General features: G+C 38.1%; 1 long non-coding RNA gene across 1 annotated transcript; it reads right to left on the minus strand.

The window, feature by feature from the left end:
- Positions 1-385: 385 nt before the first annotated feature.
- On the minus strand, positions 386-4,464 carry LOC129658749 (uncharacterized). Its single transcript, XR_008717506.1, has 2 exons — positions 3,814-4,464; positions 386-600 (listed from the first exon to the last, which is right to left on the minus strand). It is a non-coding gene; the product is annotated as an uncharacterized LOC129658749 (long non-coding RNA).
- Between the last annotated feature and the right edge of the window lie 18,127 nt (positions 4,465-22,591).

The raw sequence follows: 22,591 nt of genomic DNA on the forward strand, positions 1-22,591 counted from the left end.
AACACAGAGGAGACTTTAAACCTAAATTACCATAGCCTGGTGTTATCTATATAAATCTATCCCATAATTGTGGGAGATTTTTTCCCTCCTTTGCTGAAACTTTTCTTGTTGCTCTGACTGAGCTTGAGTAATAGAAAAAAGCTCAAATTTATGGCCAGAGTCAGAGCAGGCATTATTAATTGGCCCGGTGAGGAGATCTCATCTAGTAATATCACACTAAACTGAATATGACTATAATTTTTTTTTTTAAGTAAATTTTCTCAGGGCTAACCAGTTAGAGTCTTGTAGTAGAGAAATTTAACAAGGTAACTCAGAACTAGACACAGGTAATTGGCCACAAACCCAACAATTGAATTGATTTCTAAAACTAGCATAGAATCAGGCCTATGATAGAAAAGCATTTAATTTATATACAAAGGCCTAAGAAGTCAATAAAACATAAATGATCATACGAATCAGGTCCAGCATCTTGGGCAAGCCATCCACCTCTGACCTTGTTGTCTTCTCATCCTGGTGTAGTGTAGTTTCTCCTGCTTGAGCATCATTTTAAGGTGAGATCAGGTCAGCTGTCTTCTTTATAGACCAATCCACTGTAGGGGCCTTTGGAAGTGGGAATTAATCTAAGAGTTAATTTCCTTCAGTTTCATTGTGCAAGAGCTAGTTAAGAGTACCTGGTACAAAAAAGTCCTTCCATCCAGGTTGGAGACAGTCCCTTAAATTATGTCTTTTTCCAGTCCTGGTTGCAGGTCATGAGGCATCTGATCTTCATCCAAAGATAGATTACTGAGATAAGCTTCAGAAACAAACTTAGGGTGTTCTTTAAGAATTCAATTAAATTTTACATTAATATCACACAATAACAGCAAAGAACTATCTAAGAGATGAGTCTTACTAGATGCAGACCTCCATTAACAAACTGGGATTTAATATTTTTTGAAATATCTTTTTCTCCCTAAAGTTACCCTCATTTTAATCAAATATAACCAAATTAAGGCTAGCTTGTTTGCAAAATAGGTCTGTTCTCACTAATTTTGTTCTGATGGTTTATATAACCATAATTGATCATAGACTTTTTATTTTGCTGAAACATTTATAGAGTCTCAGACTGAACTTTTAAAATAAAACAGGGCTGGGAAACTCACACCAAAGGCTTTTCACAGATTTTCCCTAACAAATCTAGGTGAATTTTTCCCTTTTTAAGGTCTCAAAAATTTCTTGAGATTTTTGTACCTGTGAGATAACTTTCCTAACTCATTTGATAAACTTATTGGAAACCTAAGAATTTCCAATTTCTGGAGGAGTCAGATACAGAGAAAATATAATTGTTTTGTTTATAACGTTTAATTTTACCAAAGTATTGTCATAATTAGTTTGAGAGGAAGGTTTTCCCTACTCCCTGAAAACCTGTAATTTTTCAGATAGAAACCATTAAAGTTATAAGCATATTCGCTGGTTCATTCAGTCCTTTTGTTAACTTTTGTGAAGTCATCAGGTTTTCCTTTAGAATACCAGGACATATCAGAATGTTAAGAACTCCATATAATTTCTAGGATATCTGTATTAGTAATTTTACCATACATTATAACATGAGCGGATTTATTACTCATTTGATAATCTTTTTCATGTAATTTAATCAACCAAATAAACACAGTTTAATATCTCTCTCTGGGATGTTTCAGGGGACCTCTGAATCACCCCAAAGTTATCTAGAGGTCAAAAGAACTTCAAAAGAATTCTATTTAGGAAGTTTTATCGAAAAGATCAATTAAAAGGGTTTAGAACATTAGGTTTAGTCAAAGATGATGGGTGTGTCATTTAGCTTGTTGATATGTCACAATAGGCCTAAATACCAAGGCTCAAGGTCTAGTGAAAGTCAGCTCTGCCATCTTGGACCTAGTTGACTCTAACCAGTTTTCTTATGGCTGTGTCATTTCTAACAAAATCCATTTATCTAATTGTAATACAATTTTAGAAAATCCTGATCATGCATAACTCTTTTTAGTATTTTTCATACCTTTTTCTTTCTTTCTTCTTCTTCTTCTTTTTTTTTTTTTTTTTTTACTGAAAACACACTTCCTACTTTCATTTAGCAACTAAGAACTAACTTTTATATTAGCACTTAATAGATTGGTGAGCATAAATACCAGTGATAATTTCTAAAACCCTTGCTTTCTTAGAACATTTTAGGATGGCACCAAACATTATTCATTTATAGTCCCACGTCTCTAGTTTCTCTGTAAAAGGAAATTAGTGTTTAGTAGTAAATGTTTCAAAATCTTATTTTATTTGGAAATGACCTAACTATTCAATAGACTTCCAACACTTAGCACACTTGGCACAACCCTTTGAAATTTAAGTTACACCAATCTGGAGAGACTATTTTAGACAGATATTTCTAAAGAATAATTATTCTTAATAGAGTTTATATAAAAGCTCATATCTCATTTACATTTTTTAGAAGTTTCTTCACTCGAGGTAATTTCCTTGTTGATAAACTTGTAATAGATATAATATTTAACTTATATTAAACCTAGGTACAATTAAAATATTCTACTTAATGTTTATTATTCTAAGACATGTCTATATTAGATAGGTCAACAAACAAACATTAACATCAGGTATTTAATACTGAATATTTTCCAGTTCACATGAACCTGGAATTTATTGTTTAATTTAGAATTATTTGATTTGTAAGTGCTTACCTTTTTTTAAGCCAAATAAATAGAGCTCATTTACAAATTAACCTCAAAAATATTACCCAGAGACAAAGACATACCAAGACATATTTAGACAGACACAGTGCAAGATCTAGCTTCATTTTCTAAGTTTAGTCATGAATTAGATATTACAATATAAAATTTACTAGTTTATTTTAAAAAATTTGAAATAAATAAAAACTTTAAAGTCTTTTTTCCCTTTTCCCTCAGTCTCAGGAGTTAGAGACGGTCTAGATAAGTGTTCCTGAGAGCCCTGGTCTCAAGGCACAGGGAAAGAAAATCAAGTTCTAACAAAACGGCGGCAGGTCTAAACCAAATGGTGGCCAGACAAAGCAAAATGGCCATCAAAAATCACAACACAGAACACAGAGTTAAAATACACACATATAAACCTGGCAGTCCTCATCAAAGTGAAAGTGAAAATGAAGTCGCTCAGTCTTATCTGACTCTTTGCGACCTGTGGACTGTAGCCCACCAAGTCCACCGTCTGTAGTCCTCTGTCCACGGGATTCTCCAGGCAAGAATACTGGAGTGGGTTGCCATTTCCTTCTCCAGTGGATCTTCCCGACCCAGGGATCGAACCCAGGCCTCCCACATTGCAGGCAGACACTTTAACCTCTATGCCACCAGGGAAGCCCTTAAATACAAGAATACAGTCTCTCAGAAAACCTCCTATAGAGACACAGAACTTCGGATCCAAGTACTAACATCAAAGATTTCAAGGGAGGAAAGGAAGCCAGGTTGAAAGAAGAAGGGGGAGGAGACAGGAGAGGGGGGCGAAAGGGGTGACCTTACAGACGTCTCCTGCCACCTACAGATACCCAGGCGTTATGGGACTTTTCCCTGGGCTTCCAGAGAAGGGAGGACTGGAACTTGGCCCTACCAGAAATCAGCAGACCAGACCAGAACCAGAATTCGAGTTCTCTGCCAAGAGGAGGTGATCAGTCTCCAATCCTCAGCTCAGGCTGAGGGGCCTTCGACCAGATTCCTGTGTCCAGGACCGGGGGACTAGAAAAACGGTGAAGGATAGGAAGGATTAAGGAGAGGAAAGTGAGAGGGAAGGGGAGAGAGGTTAATAAAGTTTCTCATTCCTTACCTGGTCAGGGCACTCTGGCCAGTTGTCCACGTCAGGAGGAGACCAGGGACAAAAGGGTCCCAGTTGCAGCTGCTGGGTCTGGTCTATTGGCAGGCAAGCTGGCCCCTGAGTATCCCGAGTGGTCAGGATGTCAGTCTCAGTGAAGAAGAGTCCCACCAGAGTTGCTATTTGTTGCAGGAAGATGAACCCCATCCAGGGCCCGAAACTGGGCTCTTGTCTAACACTCAGAAATGAATTGTCCGAGGAGACACATGTGCTGACAAAGCAAGAGATTTTATTGGGAAAGGGCACCCGGGTGGAGAGCAGTAGGGTAAGGGAACCCAGGAGAACTGTTCTGCCACGTGGCTCGCAGTCTCGGGTTTTATGGTGATGGGATTAGTTTCTGGGTGGTCTTTGGCCAATCATTCTAATTCAGAGTCTTTCCTGGTGGCGCACGCATCACTCAGCCAAGATGGATGCTAGTGAGAGGGATTCTGGGAAGTGGACGGACACGCAGTGTCTCCTTTAGACCTTTCCCAAACTCTTCCGGTTGGTGGTGGCTTATTAGTTCCGTATTCCTTATCAGGATCTCCTGTCATAAAACAACTCATGCAAATTGTTACTATGGTACCTGGCCAGGGTGGGCGGTTTCAATCAGTGTGCTTCCCCTAACAATATAGTTGATAAATAATCAGGCTCATCTAAGTCTTGGAAAGGGAATTTGTATAAAGAAAAACAGTAGTATGTTGTATTGTATTAAAGAGTTTGGTGAATAAGAAGTTTCAGATGTGTGTTTCTGTTCAGCTTATTAGAGATAATAATAAAGAGAGCTCTATATGGATGAGAATCTTGGGAAAAATGAAAGAGGGGAAGCTTAATCTGAATCATGAGAACGAGTTTATATTTGGACACTAAAAGAAGGACTGTTGGCCTTTCCAAACTCAGCAAGTGAATGACTAAAGGTACCAGTCAAAAATAGTCATTGCCATTGTAAATGATAACAAGAACTGCAGCAGAATTTGTTTGGAATGTTTACGATAGTCATTGAGGGTATAAATATGAAGATATATAGTGAGGGCAGTAGAAACCATTAAGGCTAAATGGAAGAGCTTGATTTTTTTTTTCCAGTTTTGGAAGGGATCAGACCTTTATATTTGAAAAAACATGGCAAATCAATTAAGATTTGATGACACACATACATGCATATACACACACAAACTCACAATTAAAACAGCCTTAACTTTATAAAATATGGGGTCAGGGGTAGTAAGGACTTGGTTAGCTTAAAAAGTGGGAAAAAAAGGCCAGTAATGGAATAATCAAATGATAGTAGGTGAAACCTACTTGTATAGCTTAAAAAAGTACCAATTTTTTTTGTTTGTTTGTTTTTGTATTTGTAGACTGGTAACTCTTGTAGTAATAAAGAAATAGCTTGATGCTTAATATGAATTTGAATTAGGATTTTGGAAATGAGCTTGGATGGTATAGAAATCATTACTAATTATTTCATTAATTTGCATTATGATGCTATATTTTATCTCAACCCATTTATTCATAGAATGTCTATAATTGTAAGAGCACTATTCAACCCTTAAAATATGAAATTTCCATACTTTTATGTGTTGAAATTTGTTATAAGTTTATAAATCTGAGCCATAGTTATAAACAACAATACTCCAAAAATACAAAGTATAAGCATTTATTAACAGTATTATATCCGTTGTTCCAAATATTGCAAAACAAATATGTCTACCTTTAGTGAATATTAAAAATAACATTTCTAGCAACACTACAAAGTTTTAATTCCATGTGCTTCCATGGTTAAGCACATTCTAGTTGGCTATCAACAGATATTTTCTTTTATATGTTCTAGTTTGTCTAAGGATTTCTCGCTATTAATCTCATTATGTACTTAATAGCAGTTCATTTAAGATGTAGTTCAGTACTATTGGGAAAATGTAACTAAAAACTCAATCTCCACTCAACCCAGAAATCTTGTCTACAAGGGAAGGAAGGAAAGTAAACAATTTTTACTACTGAGTAAGCATTAAACCAGAATGTGACATGCATCACATATAATCCACTAAAGAGAGTTCACGGATTATAAAGAAATCTTATTCTTTTCTGTAACCAAGGAGATACACCCACTGTACACATTTTCTCCAGATAAACCAATCCAGTCTTCACATAAACACAGTTGTCAGCACCATTTACTCATTATAAATTTATTTGTTAATTGGAGTGACCATCTGTGTTAGTTAATTGGCTTTATCTACAAGGAAAAAAAGTAAACTTTTCGTATCTTTCTACTGGAAGGCAGTTCTGTGATTTGGAGAGAGGCAGCTTTGGCTGCAGTTTGGCTGCAAGGGGAGTCCTCAATGACACAGCAATAAAGAAGGCACCTGCAAAGCAGGACACACAGGAGACATGGGTTCGATCCCTGGGTCAGGAAGATCCCTTGGAGAAGGGCATGACAACCCACTCAGATTTCTTGCCTGAAAAATCCCAAGGACAGAGGAGGCTGATGGGCTACAGTCAATAGGGTCCTATAGAGTCAGACACGACTTAAGCAAGGGAAAATCTGCCAAGCTTCCATGGGGACCTGCAGGTAGGGTTACCACCTAGGGTGATTACATTTCAAAGAGATAATTTCCAGGCATCGGAGAAACACAGTTCTAGGCTGTGAAACTGGTAAGAGGCTTATTTAGCTTTTAAAAAGATTTACATACATTTCAAAGAGATGGAGAAAGAATTTACAAGTTTTCCAAAGTACATATTTTAAGAGAAGGGAGGGGGGAGACAAATTTCTTCCCTTATTTTTAATGGGGAGAATTAAGTCTCTTGTTTTAATTTTTGCATACCGATACACTACCTAGAAATCAAGATTTCATTTTACAACAAATTTATAGCTAGTTTCTAACGATTGCCAAAAAAAAAGTCATAATCTTATGGTGAAACATTAGTTATAAAATAGAACAAAAGCCATATGCTATAGCAGGATTAAGAATGCTGATTTCAAAGTCATCTGAGGTTAGCCTTAAATTGCTTCAGAGTGGGGTTTTATCATTCAAGTGAAAGGAATATATTTAAAGTAGAATTTTTAAAAAGGTATTACTTGCACTTCTAAAAGCATTTACACCTAGTATCTACCAACATTATCCACATTCTTGTCAAAATACATATTTTAACATCAAGGGTTTCTAGTTTTTGGCAATGAAAGATAAGGTTACTTAGATCAACTCTCCAACTGAAACTAATAAGAGTTGCTGGAAGAAATGTGTTGTCAGAAAAGCATATTATAAATTAATGTGGAGTCAGACAGACAAGAAGGTCCAATATTTATGTAACACTCTGCTAGTAGAGAAAGTAAAGGTGAAAGTGTTAGCTGCTCAGTCATATCTGACTCTTTGTAACCCCGTGGACTATAACCCACCAGACTCCTCCATCCATGGATCTTCCAGGCAAGACTACTAGAGTGAGTTGCCATTCCTTCTCCAGGGGATCTTCTTGGCCCAGGGATCAAACCTGGGTCTCCTGAATTGCAGCCAAACTCTTCACCATCTGAGCCAGAGAGATGAACACTAAATCTATTTTTGCCTTGGGGACAGTTGGTGATGAAGTTCCGGAGTTTGGTGTGATAGCATTACACAGCAAGAAAGACAACTTAAGTTCCAGGCCCTGACCAAGGTCTAGTGTCTATAGAATTCCTTCTCTCAATAAAGCTGGGCTCCCAAAGACCCACATCCACGTGTGTTAGTGGCTCAGTCGTGTCTGACTCTTTGCAACCCCATGGACTGTAGGTTGCTAGGCTCCTCTGTCCATGAAATTCTCCAGGCAAGAATATTGGAGTGGGTAGCCATTCCCTTCTCCTTGGGATCTTGCCAACCCAGAGATTGCACCCGGGTCTCCTGCATTGCAGACAGATTCTTTGCCGTCTGAGCCACCAGGAAAGCCTGGATAATGGCATACTAGATTTAATTCCACTTTTCCCCACCTGATCCTGAAACTCCAGGGACTGCAGAGAAAGCTGTTATGGCTCTGAGGAAGACAGGAGAACACAATGGAAGAAAAAAATAAGGATTTATTACCCAGGACCTGCCCTTTAGTGAATCTCCTCTCTAGGTATGCTTAGTCCAGGGTTATCAGGGAATTGCAAGGCATGGGTTTTATTTCAGGTGATCCCTCACTAGCAGTAACTCTTTGTACCTGGCATAAGCACATAGAAAGTGTTTCTGAAGGAGGCTCATGTCCCCTAGACCCAGAGAATATTCACAAATAATTTATCAAAACCAATGACTTAATTTTTAAAAAATTAACTAGTCACACTGAGAAACAAGGCATTGTGAATATGAATGAGCAAAACTAAACAAATTGCAACCCTCAGACATAAATTTTTAAACAACTATGCTTATTCTGCTTAAATATATAATGTCAAACATCAGCGCACTTGCAGGTAAGGTTTTATAAATATGAAATAGTAGGCTTGAACAGTAAACAGAATTTATTTCAATGAATATCAAGATAACAGGAATTAAAAACTGAATGTTTGTATGTGGCAAGAGTTTGAACACAGCAGAAGAGAGAACTGAGAGAAAGATGAAAAAATAAATAATTATTCAGATATATCACACAAAGAAAAAAAGTAGAAAATTCAGAACAGAGGGTAAGACAGAAAACAAGTGCTATTCCAGATTTGGTTGCCAGACTAGCAACATTGGTCTCATCTGAGTATTTGCTTAAAATATGAATTCCTACTTATTGATTTGGGGCTTGACCATGTGTATTGGCAATGCAATGTTCGGAGAGAATATACAAGTAGTGGTATAAAATATAATTTTGTAATGAACCTCACTTTGCACCCCTGACATGAGGTGAACATGCATGAAACATGCCTCTAAAATGTGGTCCCAAGCCAGTAGCCGAGGCATTACTCAGAAACTTATCAGAAATGCAAATTTTCTGGCCTCCACTGAAGACCTACTGAATCAGGAACCCTGGGGAAATCTCCAAGGATATGTAGTCCATCTTTATGTGATCATTACAGGGAAGTAAATAGCTGTGGATAGCAATTCAAATTACAGTTTAAAATTAATGAGAAATTGAAAGATTGTGAAGAGATATACTGAGTGAATACTTATACCAAGAAAGTTGGTGCAGTTGTATTAATAAAAGACAAAAGCAGATTTTAGGTCATGGATCTAGAGATAGAAAGTTCGACTCACTTGGAATATGTAACAATTCTAAGTATATATACTTTAATAACATAACCTCAAGTGTATAAGGATTGAGTTATAGGGTTTTTGATGAGACATTATGTGATATTTCTGCAAAGTTCTGAAATGTGATACACAGTTTATCTATCCAAACACTTATTCATTCATCAATCACTTCATAAACACTATATGCCAGACATCATTCTAAATATTAGACATAAAGAAGAGCACATGATTTCTGTCAAGAAGATCATTGTTACATGGGTTTAAAATGTTTTTTGCTTTTAATCAAATTTCATTTAAATCTGAGTGCTTGGAAAGAGAAACAATTGCTCTTTCTGCTTCACAGAGTCTCCAACAACTCTAAGAAAATGGTAGCAACATATTTGACTACAGACATGGTCTTAGGAAGCAGTGGTATGTTTCAGTGGACACAGACAAGGCCATCTGAATTTTGTGAAGAAATTGCCTAAACAGGGATGAAAACTGTAGGAAGAGTTCCCTCTGAGAAACTGCTAAGGCTCCATGACAATTAATGTGACCCTTTATATCTTAGAGTCAGTTCTTGAATGGTGTGAAGAGAGAGTCTTAAGAGGTAAATTGGTGTGCAACATACCAAGCTGATGATGTCTCTCTAGTATTAACTCAAGAGATAGGCAGGCAGGCTGCACACCCTGAAACACAGAAATATGATCAAACAGCAGACCTTTGTAGCCTCATCTACTGCTTCTCCCCACAAGAGAAGTGCTAGTGATAATGGATTCCCAGCAAGTAGTGCTTCAATGAGCTTATTATCCAGATGGTTAGCAATGCTCTCAGCTAGCTCCCCAGCCTAGTTTCTTTGTGTGTGTGTGTGTGTGTGCGCGCGCGCGCGTGTGTGCATGTATTTATATAGGCAGTACATTCACATTGTACAAAAATCAAGACAAAATTAAAATAAGATGTATACTGTTCCCATCCTATGCCTTCTTCCTAAAGTGTTGCTTATTGTTTTCTTTTCTGAAAATATAAGCAAATAAGAATATATGTTAATAGCACTCACTTTTTTTAACACAGAAGGTTGAACACCATATATACAATTCTGTTGCTTGTTTTCTTCCTTCATAATGCATTTTAAAGATCTTTTGATGACTGAGCATAGATTTTCATTCTGTTTTTCAGCTTCATGGCATTTCACTGTGTTGATATACTGTTATATTATTGACTTGTGTCCCATTGAAGGCCATTTGTTCTTAATATTTTGCTATCAAACAATTCTGCAATGAAAAACCAGTAAAGTACAACAGACACATTTGCTTACAAGTGGTTGCAAGGTGTCAGAAAACAATCTCAATTTAGGAGATTTTGTTCAAAATGACTACTGTAATAAAGGGAGAGAGGTTATTACAGTAGGGGGTATCCTCCAATTAGAAGATATGCAAACATCTAAAAGTCAGGCAGAAAAGGGTTATTCTTTCATAAGAAAGACAAATAAGGCTAGAAAGAACTGGGTTTGGGGAAGTGGAGAAGTGAGTAGTATAATCAAACAGCTGAAATTTCTCCCTGAAGTCAAGGGTTGTTTTACATCCCTGTGAACAGACTTTTTACGAAATAGCATGTCCTCTGCAAAGCATTGTAGTTTGATTTCATCCATTCATGTGTGGATGGCCTCTGTCTCGCCTAATTGTCCTGGCTGGAAGCTCCAGTGTTGTGTTGAATAGAATTAAGAGAGCAGACACCCTTGACTGGAGAACCATCCGGTCTTTCGTCATAAATTTCTGTCTCTTTACTGATAGCCACTACTTGATGCCCTCTTGTTCCCACCGTGTTCCTTAATTCTTCTCCTGGATTCAGTAAGTATTTTTGTGACTTTGAACCCTTTATTAAGTAACTTGCTAATCTTTGTTTCATTTGGGATTTTTTTTCTGGAGTTTGTCTTGTTCTTTGAGAAATATTTCTCTGCCTTCTCATTTTGTTTGACTTTCTCCATCTTTAGGAAATTTGGCAAAACAGTTACCTATCCTGGTCTTAAGTGTGTGTCTTTGTGTAGGAGTATCCCTATGCCGACTGTATATGCCCAATGGCTTTGGTAGAAGGACTGGAGCTGAAGCAACTGCAAGCTTGCTTCACCTTGTTAGGATGATCTAGATTCAAAGCCCAGCATGTGTCGGGCTGCTTCTGAGGTTCACTGGTGGCTACCACATTGGTAAGGCTGTCTGGAAACAAGGGACTGGAGCTGGAGCTCAGAGCGACCTGGAGCTTCTTCCCTGATGCACTGAGGGCTGCCAACATGATGGGGAGTAAGGATGGAGCTAGAGCTTAGCATAGGCTGGGGTGCTGAGATGATCTTAACAGGCTGGCTAGAGTGCCTACTTTTTTTTTTTTTAACCTGTTGCCTCTGCTCTGGAACTTAATGAGAGTAAGTCTGTTTGTATGCTGTTTAAGAGCAAAGTTTTCTGTAGTCAGTCCTCTGGCTCTCCTGATCATAAGACCTGCTTGTTTCAAAGCTATTTGTTATTGTTCAATGCTCAGTCCTGTCTGACTCTTTGCAACCCCATGGACTGCAGCAGGCCAGGCTTCCCTGTCCTCCACCATCTCCCAGAGTTTGCTTAAACTCATGTCCACTGAATTGGTGATGCCATCCAACCATCTCTTCCTCTGTTGCCCTCTGCTCCTCCTGCCTTCAATCTTTCTCAGCATCAGGGTCTTTTCCAATGAGCAGGCTTTTCACATCAGGTGGCCAAAGTATTGGAGCTTCAGCTGCAGCAACAGTCCTTCCAATGAATATTCAGAATTGATTTCCTTTAGGATTGACTGGTTTGAACTTCTTGCTGTCCAAGTGACCTTCAAGAGTCTTCTCCAATACCACAATTTGAAAACATCAATTCTTCAGCGCTCAGCCTTCTTTATGGTCCACCTTTCAGATCCATACATGACTACTGGAAAAACCATAGCTTTGACTATACAGACCTTTGTAGACTTTTGCTGGCAAAGTAATGTCTCTTCTTTTTAATACATTGTTTAGTTTTGTCATAACTTCTCTTCCAAGAAGCAAGCCTCTTTTAATTATAGTCACCATCCAGAGTGATCTTGGAGCTCAAGAAAATTAAATCTGACACTGTTTCCACTTTTTCCCCATCTATTTGCTGTGAAGTGATGGGACTGGATGCCATGATCTTAGTTTTTTGAGTGTTGATTTTCAAGCCAGGTTTTTCACTTTTCTCTTTCACCCTCATCACTAATAAAGGCTCTTTAGTTCCTCTTTGCTTTCTGCCATTAGAGTGATATCATCTGTGTATCTGAGGTTGTTGATATTTCTCCCAGCAATCTTGATTCCATTCAAGGAGGCTTATCTTTCCAGGGCTGGACCCTAAGTCTGGAGTACCCAATATGGGGTTTAAATGCCATATTCTTAAGGGAAGACCTCTGAATTTATGATATCTCCTTCTTCTTTTGGGTTGCCTTCTGAGGGTGTGAGTCCTAACCAGATTACTTCCTTTCCCCTTCTACACATTTCAGTGTTTTTTCTTTATATTCTTAGTTTTAGAAGAGCCATCCTGTTATTTGCAAGTCAGTGTTAAGAAGAGTTGTTCTACACGTGCATAGTTAGAATATATATATAGTTGTACTTTTAGTGTGTCTGTGGGAGGAATTGAGTTAAGGGTATTGCTACTCTACCATTCTATTCTGTTATTACTGGTTTTTAAATTTTTCTTCTGTTTGTTGGTAATTATAGTAACATGAAGCATTCTACTTTTTAGTTTTGAGAATTTATAGTGTTTTACTATCTGTTGCAGCTGTTCCCATCATCCTTATTATATCTTTAAGTGTATTGATTAAAATTTTATCTTTTAATTCTCCCCAATGAAGTTTAGAATAAGTTACCCTATCTCTATAACAATAAATACATATTAGTATTTTTATTAGTTTTAAGTTAATTTATAAATGACTCTGATAAAAATGATGTCACATTGCCTTCCTGCCTAAGGCAATTCTTTGGTTTCCATTTGTTCAATTTTTTTTTTTTTAATTTTTACTAGTGTTTAAAAAATTCCCTTATGTATGATTTATATGCCTTGTTAAGCTTGTTCCTAGATATTTTATAGTTTTGCTTGCTACTATAAATAATCTTTTCTCCTTTTGTGTCTTTTTATTTAATTCTTTACTTTTTCTTTTAGTAATAATCTTTCAATATATTCTTGCCTTTTACCAGTTTATGATCATATTCTCTAAAATGAGAAATTTTAAACTAATTTTTTATTTCTAACTATATTGGTTTACATCTAGAGTACAATATTAAATAGTATATATAATAACAATATTTAATTTTTTAACCTATTTTGATGGAAATGTCTCTAATATATCATACAGGCATATATATCATATATTATATATAATCCTAGTTATACAATTATATGTAAGCATATTCATAATTTTAAAGTTAGTTTTTCCTATATAATTGAATAATTTATAGAGTAGGTTTTCAACTTTGTCAAATACCTTTCTAGCACTTATGAAAATTATCACATAACTTTTGTGTTAGCTCTGTTAGTAAGGAGAATAATATTTTTATATTTCTTAATATTGGGTCATTTCCAATCTGGAAATAGATAACAAACATTCATGACATTATTCTTTTAATATATTACTGATTTTTGTTCAGAAAGATTTTATTATTTTTGCATCAATATTTAAAAATGTAGTTTGTCACTCTTCTTATGCGTGAAAACTATACATAAAATATTAATAATTATAAAACAACAACCAAAACAAATACAAATACACATCTAACACCTATTTAGAGAATAATTTGAAAAATTGATTTATTGGTAAGGGCACAGAAATAGAGCACAGTGACACTATTTTCTTTAATACTTATGTCTCTTTTGGGAGGGATTATGCAAAGGCTGGCTTAGGGATATGTGGCAGGGAAATAAATAGGAATCTGAAATTTGTAGGCTAGAGGAAGAGAGAAGGATGGAGGGTCATTATCTGGAAAATCCATGGATATCTCAGTTCAGTTCAGTCACTCAGTCTTTTTAACTCTTTTCAACCCCATGGACTGCAGCACACCAGGCTTCCCTGTCTGTCAATAAGTCCTGGAGTCTACTTAAACTCATGTCCATTGAGTCCGTGATACCATCCAACCATCTTAACCTCTGTCCTCCCCTTCTCCTCCTGCCTTCAATCTTTCCCAGAATCAGGGTCTTTTCCAATGAGTCAGTTCTTTCATCAAGTGGCCAAATTATTGGAGTTTCAGCTTCAACATCAGTTCTTCCAATGAATATTTAGGACTGATTTTCTTTAGGATGGACTGGTTGGATCTCCTTGCAGTCCAAGGGACTTTCAAGAGTCTTCTCCAACACCACAGTTCAAAAGCGCCAATTCTTTGGTGCTCAGCTTTCTTTATAGTCCAACTCTCACATCCATATATGATTACTGGAAATACCATTCCTTTGACTAGATGGACCTATGTTGGCAAAGTAATGTCTCTGCTTTGTAATATCCTATCTAGTTTGATCATAACTTTTCTTGGCTGCAGTCACCATCTGCAGTGATTTTTGAGCCCCCCAAAATAAAGTCTGTCAGTGTTTCCACTGTTTCCCTGTCTATTTCTCATGAAGTGATGGGACCAGATGCATGATCTTAGTTTTCTGAATGTTGAGTTTTAAGGTAACTTTTTCACTCTCCTCTTTCACTTTCATCAAGAGGCTTTTTAGTTCCTCTTCACTTTCTGCCATAAGGGTGGTGTCATCTGCATATTTGAAGTTATTGGTATTTATCCCAGCAATCTTGATTCCAGCTTGTGCTTCCTCCAGCCCAGCATTTCTCATGATGTACTCTGCATGTAAGTTAAATAAGCACAGTGACAATATACAGCCTTGATGTACTTCTTTTCCTATTTGGAACCAGTCTGTTGTTCCATGTCCAGTTCTAACTGGTGCTTCTTGACCTGCATACAGATCTCTCAAGAGGCAAGTCAGGTTGTCTGGTATTCCCATCTCTTTCAGAATTTTCCAGAGTTTGTTGTGGTCCACACAGTCAAAGGCTTTGGCATAGTCAATAAAGCAGAAATAGAGTTTTTTCTGGAACTCTCTTGCTTTTTTGATGATCCAGCAGATGTCTAGCCTGAAGGAAAATTCTTAGTGGGTGTTGCTATGATAAACTTGCAAGAGCCAAGGTACTTTGAATTGGTTTAAAACTCACTCATTCCCTCTGCCACAGTGTTGTACTTTCTTCTCCAAGATGCCTAATGTTTCTTAATCTGCTGATGCAAACACCTTGCATTAGTTATTTGTAAAACTAAGGGCAGGGAAGCAGAGAAGTGCAACCCCTTCCTCTGGGTCCACTTTGGCAGGAGCATCACCTTACAGAAAGATCCTAGGATGAGACCATAATACATGCAGTGGAGCCCAAGACAGAGAGTCATACTTAGGAATCAGAAGTAGGTATGTAAACTAGTTTAGGAATGAGTGTGGAACAGACCATCTTACCTTGAAATACTATGGAAAATGACACTTGAAGAGGCAAAAATGTAGCAGGGTGATAATCAAGTCTTCTCTTGAACAGCATTTAAGACTGGAATTTCATGTTCATATACGTAATTTCATTTTAACTTTATTGGCATTTCTTATGTTTGATGGAGCAAGCTATATTATTTTCTAGATGATTATGAGAGGTATATTCTGAGTTCGAGATCACACAGCTAGCAAAAGATGAGACCAGATTTACACCTAGGTCTTCTGAATATCTTTCATTTTTTAAATATAATAATTAAGACATATATAAACCATGTGTGTCTAAGACAACTCTTCTGCAATCACTTTAGGATGTGTTTGGCTGTATTCAACTATCATGAAATTGATGTAATTCTTTGAGACCTTCCTGGATGTTACTGAGCAGTGCCAGCTAGATTCCTAAATTAAGAAATTGCATTGTGGCTCAGATGGTAAAGAATCTGCCTGAATGCAGGAGACCCGGGTTTGATCCCTGGGTTGAGAAGATTCCCCTGGAGGAGGCATGGCTACCCACTCCAGTGTTTTTGCCTGGAGAATTCCAGGGAGGGAGGAGCCTGCTGGGCTACAGTCCATGGGGTCACAAAGAGATGGACATGACTGAGCAACTTTCATGCACCCATTGATCCTCAAAAAGAAGTTGGATCTTGATTTGCTAAAACTCTTATTACACTTAAGATGCCATTTCTGTGCAAATTTAATGCCTTTTAAGGTTTTTTCAACTGCAATCAAAATGCATTTGTATGCTTTCTTGCTTTGAAAAATGATTCTGCTGCTAAAAGTAATTCAGTAGAGATCTCTGATCATTGCCAGTTTGACAGGTATGGATCAAAGTGAACTTCTTCGAGAGAAAGTAAGTTGCTCAATGATTCAGTAAACTGAACTTTAAAATGTGCTGCTAGTAGTCTATGAATATAACGCTATGCGTGGATGACACCTCAGATTTCCGCTTGGCTGCTTGCAAAGATTAATGACCAATGTCACAGGCATGAAAGAAAAATTGTACTGGTTCTGTATAAATGCACAGCACACCATATAGTTTCCCTAAATAGCACTTAAGCTTTTTTTCCCCTTGTGTAAAGCTATATTTTTAATCCTACCAATAAGTGAGAGCATATTCTAGATGCTCAAAAACTTTATTAAAAATATACTGTACTCTGTGACATTCTGTGTCATGTCAGTAAGCCCTGCCCCCTTTTCAAATTAGGGTTACGGCCGGGGTCCAGCCCCGGTGGATCCAGGGAATTCGAAGCGGGGTCGGCGTCCGCGAGGATCAGGAAACAACTGCTTAATTAAACGTTAATTAAGGATATAAAGAGTAATAGAATAAGGATAGCTCAGTAGGAAAATTCAGTGAAGAAAAGAGGCTGAAATAAGGACAGCTCAGTGAGGAAATTCAGTGGAGAAAAGAGGCTGAATAATTCAGCCAGAAGATGAGAGAAAGAACAACATGGGGAGACCAAGTTTCGGTGAACAAGGCCCGCACTTTATTTTCCAAAGTAGTTTTTATACCTTAAGTTATGCATGGGGGAAGGGGTAGAGTCATGCAGTAAGCCAGGCTTTCTTCCTGCAAACTTATCATATGCAAAAGTTTAGGTGATTTGCATCATCTTCTGGCCTGGAGGCCTGTTAACATTTTAAGACCCTTTCTTCAGAAAACTTATTTTTCTCTAAAGGTGATTAGTCAGGTGCCACCCTCCAAAAGCATTAAAGTTGCATTCCTATAGGGCAAAGGTGTGGTGGGCTGTAACAAGAAAAAGAATTAACTCAAGGGTCCCAGGTTACAAACATTAAAGCTACTACTTACACCGATTATATTAATCAATACACTGCCAGGGACACAGCAGGTAAGGGATATGGAAACTTAGCAGCAAACATTGGCCCAACAAGTGAAAATCCCTTCACCAATACAATTTCTAATCAATCTTTTAACTGCTCAAAGGAATCTGTGTTTAGACAGTTTAGAACATCTCCTGCCTCTCACAGTTGGGAGGCTCTGAGCAATCACATGTGGCCGGAAAAACCTATTCAGGCAGGCTAGAGGACTTCCAAAGGAGTTTGTAGGTTGAAACACTATCACACCCAGGAACTTTATTAACTGGAGCTGTAAGTTAACTCTTTTTTTCAGAGAGAGGTAGTGGGGGACAGCCCCCCGTAAAGTCAGAGGTGTAGGTGAGAGCACAAAGCAGAAAGTAGGCAGACTCTGGTTTTGGGGATAGATGCTCGAGAATTCCCAGGGGGACACCTGAGGCTCGATCCCGCCTTTGCGTATGCCGAGCCTCCTTCCTCATGACCTTTGTCATGGGTGGAGCTCCTCACGCTGGCTCCCTGCAGTGAGAGAATTCCCCTTGAGCTATTCCAGATCCTGAAAGATGATGCTGTGGAAAGTGCTGCACTCAATATGCAATATGCCGGCTCCCGGCAGGTTACCTTCTTGCATTCCAAAATGCTTGACTCTACAATGGGATATATTTGACAAATGTGCTTTTGACATATTTTGCAGAAATAATTTTAGAGTATAAGTTTTAAGCTTTTTGATTATGAAAGAATAAGAGTCCTTTAAAGCTCTTCAGGCTTTTAAGAAGGAATTTAAGGCATTTAAGAAGATGAAGTGCTATCCTGTGAAGTTGAAGAAGGAATTCATAGGGCCTGGACTCCTTCTTAGGCCTGTTCATGCTGATCATGCTCGGCCACCTTTCCAATGGACTCTGAACTCTGTGTTTAGTGCCTATGAAAACAGCAACAGAAGGATAAGACCCCCTCCAGACAGGGGAACCGTGACGCTCGTATCTAGGTTACTCATCGCCTAAGAGAAAATATACACTAAGCACCCCTTCCTCCAGACAGGTCATAAATTTTTCTGTATCTATTGGTGTGTAACCTCGGGTTTATTGATTATTGGCTAATTGTTTGACTGTTTGAGCACATAGCACGTGAATGATGGGGTTATTAGGATTGTATTTTCCTTGGTTTATGTAAGTCTCAAGGAATTTGGAGTGGTGGGCTCAGACACTTACATGTGGGGTATAAAAGATTTTCACAAATGCTGGTCGGGGTCCTTGGCTAAGAGGAGACTCTGCCTTGGGCCCGCTGGTGTAATAAACTGCACTCCACTATCTGCATTGTCCTTCTGAGTGAGTTTGTTTCCCGGAATGCATGGCTACAACAAAGTCAACCAGTCTTTTTAGTGAAACCCTCTTATGGATTATATAAAGTTTTAAACTGAATAGGCAAATTACCTTTACATAATCTGATACTCAATTACAGGCTCTGGGGGGGACTTGTTACAATTATTTTTCTTCTTTAACACCATGGACTACAGTCGGCTTCAGCCAGTGATACAGCGCGTTCAAACGATGCAAATTAATTCTACTTGTGACCATACCCAAACCCTTTGTAGGGTTTATAAAAAGTGGAATCTGCAGGAATATACTTCCCTAACTTTCTATATATGGCTAAACTAAATTATTGCATGCTAATGAACTTTAGACTAAAGAGGGCCAAATGGATGAAATAATAGTTTCCTTCTCTGCTACTGTCGATTAAAAAAGTATAGTCACAACCTGAAAGTGGAGAGTTATTTTATTTGATGGGAATGTTTAGGACTCTGAGCCGGATGGGGAGAGAGCAATAGCTTTGAGAAAACTGCTCCAATGAGGCAGGAGGAGAAGTCAGGCTACTTGCAAGTTTGCAACAAAGAGAGCAGGCAGTCTGAAGTTAAAGAATTTAGCATTCAAGGAATGGGAAGATGCAAGCCTCTAAGCTCACTGAATTCACTCCTTTCATATGCACCTCCGCTATCTGGGGCAAATCCTGTTTCCTGTTCACTTTGCTTCTGGCTTTCCCCCAGCTCCTCAAAAATCACTATGTGGGGTGGCGACACCCCCTGGATTGCAGTTTGGGGAGCCCTCATTCACATTTGGAGGCCAGAAATCGCTGATGGCTGTGACATATCTTGTTTATTTATATACAGAAGATATTTTCATTTCACACTACAAAATGAAGAGATTTTAAATTAGCCCTCTTTATTTTTAGGCTGACTTTTATTTTTTTTTTTAGACTAATTTTCTTAATAAACTTTCACTTCAATTAAATAACTCTATAGTAGTAATAGTAGTGTTTGCTCAATCGTGTCCAACTCTGTGCAACCCATGGGCTGTAGCCCACCAGGCCCCTCTATCCATGGAATTTTCCAGGCAAGAATACTGGAATGGGTTGCCATTCCCTTCTCCAGATCTTCTGGTTAATTTACTTAAAAATCAATTTCAGTTGTTGTTAATTATAATGAAATATTTTTATATTAAATCACTGCTATAAAACAAATATAATATAATATCTTATTTTTAATGAGAAATTTAAAAATATTATATATTTGTACAAAAGTAAGGTCATTGAAAGCAGGAGCGCTCACTTTTAAAATTTCTTATAATGCTAATGGAGCTTAGAAATACATGCTGTATTTGAGTTTCTTGGATGGGGTGGGTGAAAAACTAGTAAAAGCTAGTATGCAGAGCCATATCTGTGCATGCTGAGGGGTAGAAATGAAACTAGATTAGAATAATCTAGTTCCTAATTCTGTTCCTTAGGAGCTTTCACCAAGCGATCCCCAAGTTTTCAGTTCAGTCGCTCAGTCCTGTCCTATGCGACCCCATGCACTATAGTATGCCAGGCTTCCCTGTGCATCATCAATCCCCTGAGCTTGCTCAAACTCATGTCCATCAAGTTGGTGATGCCATCCAACCATCTCATCTCTGTCACCCCCTTCTTCTCCTGCCTTCAGACTTTCCCAGCATCAGGGTCTTTTCCAATGAATCAGTTCTTTGCATCAGGTGCCCAAAGTATTGGAGTTTCAGCTTTAGCATCAGTCCTTTCAATGAATATTCAGGGTTGATTTCCCTTAGGATTGATTGGTTTGATATGCTTGCTGTCCAAGGGACTCTCAAGAGTCTTTTCCAAAACTACAGTTCAAAAGCATGAATTCTTCAGTGCTCAGCTTTCTTTATAGTCCAACTCTCACATCCATACATGACTGCTGGAAGAGCCGTAGCTTTGACTAGACAGACCTTTGTTGGCAAAGTAATGTCTCTGGTTTTTAATATGCTGTCTAGGCTGGTCATAGTTTTTCTTCCAAGGAGCAAGAGTCTTTTAATTTCGTGGCTGCAGTCACCATCTGCAGTGATTTGGGAGCCCAAGAAAATAAAATCTGTCACTGTTTCCATTTTTTCCCCATTTGCCATAAAGTGATAGGACCAGATGCCATGATCTTAGTTTTTTGAATGCTGAGCTTTAAGCCAACTTTTTCACTCTCCTCTTTCACTTTCATCAAGAAGCTCTTTAGTTCTTCTTTGCTTTTTGCCATAAGGGTGGGGTCATCTGCATATCTGATGTTATTGGTATTTCTCCCGGCAATCTTGATTCCAGCTTGTGCTTCATCCAGCCCGGCATTTCACATGATGTACTCTGCATGTAAGTTAAATAAGAAGGGTGACAATATACAGCCTTGAGGTACTCCTTTCCCAATTTGGAGCCAGTCCATTGTTCCATGTCTGGTTCTAACTGTTGCTTCTTGACCTGCATACAGATTTCTTAGGAGCCAGGTCAGTTGGTCTGATATTCCCATCTCTTGAAGAATTTTCCATAGTTTGTTGTAATCCATATAGTCAAAGGCTTTGGCATAGTCAATAAAGCAGAAGTAGATGTTTTTCTGGACCTCTCTTGCCTTTTTGATGATCCAGTGGATGTTGGCAATTTGATCTCTGGTTTCTTTGCCTTTTCTAAATCCAGCTTGAACATCTGGAAGTTCATGGTTCACGTAGTTTTGAACCTTGGCTTGGAGAATTTTGAGCATTACTTTGATAAGTGTGTGAGATGAGTTTTGCCCAGTTACAAACTGCTGTGTAGTTTCTTCTGAATGTCCTATGGTTTGCATGGAACTGGGGTTTAATTGGCTGGGACCCTGACCATTCTACTCATTTTGCGAGATTCATTCTCCCAGGCCAAGATGTTGGTGTTCTGTCTTTGGTGTTCTATCCCAGTGACTGGGTTCCTGTTTCAAACTTGGTAAGTTACATGGAAATCTAGCATTTCACTTTCTTGATAATGTTTTAAATGCTATGACTGATTAGACTCTCAACAGCTAATTCCAAATGAAGATAGGACTTTCTAATTATGGCAAAATACTTGATTTTTTTTAATTTTTGCTTTAGACCCATGTTGCAAAGTTGGAAACCCAGAGGACATCATAGAAAAGACTCTCTTTGGCATGCTCAGATACCATCTTTTTCACTTAATATAGTAGCAAGTTGATACCTACACTAGAATTCCTAATCTTACATGGGGAGCAGTTGTGGAAGGCTGATTTATCACTATAAGAGGAAAATGGGTCAACCAGGGTTATTCTATGATACTTTGGTTGCTACTATTCAATATTCAAAAAGAGAAGCAGAGAAAAACCAATAAGATATCTAAGGGAGGTTGTTTGTCACACTTTTTCTGTATCTCATTACTTTTCATTTTCTTCCAAATAGGACCAAGAAATAAAAAAAATAAGGCTAAAAATCCATTTCTGCTTCACTAACGTTGATGTTGTTCAGGAATATACATCCTCTGTTAAATAATTTCATCAACAACATCCCAACTGCCACTGCCAACAACAGCTAATGCTTGCCTGTTGCTAACCATGTATCAGGCACTGTTTTAACTGTTTGACATATTGTTATTGTTCAGTCACTCAGTCACATCCAGCTCTTCATGAGAGTTAGACTGCAGCACACCAGTCTCCTCTGTCCTTTACTGTCTTCTGGGATTTGCTCAGATTCATGTCCATTGAGTTGGTGATGCTATCTAACCATCTCATCCTCTAGCACCTTCTTCTCCTTTTGCCTTCAATCTTTCCCAGCGTCAGGGTCTTTTCCAGTGAATGGGTTCTTTGCATCAGGTGGCCAAAATATTGAAGCTTCAGCTTTAGCAACAGTTCTTCCAATGAACATCCAGAGTTGATTTCCTTTAGGAATGACTACTTTGATCTCCTTGCAGTCCAAATGCATCTCAGTAGTCTTCTCCAGCACCACAATTTGAAAGCATAAATTCTTT

The sequence above is a fragment of the Bubalus kerabau genome, chromosome 8 (genome assembly GCF_029407905.1).
Source record: "Bubalus kerabau isolate K-KA32 ecotype Philippines breed swamp buffalo chromosome 8, PCC_UOA_SB_1v2, whole genome shotgun sequence".
NCBI lineage: Eukaryota > Metazoa > Chordata > Mammalia > Artiodactyla > Bovidae > Bubalus > Bubalus kerabau.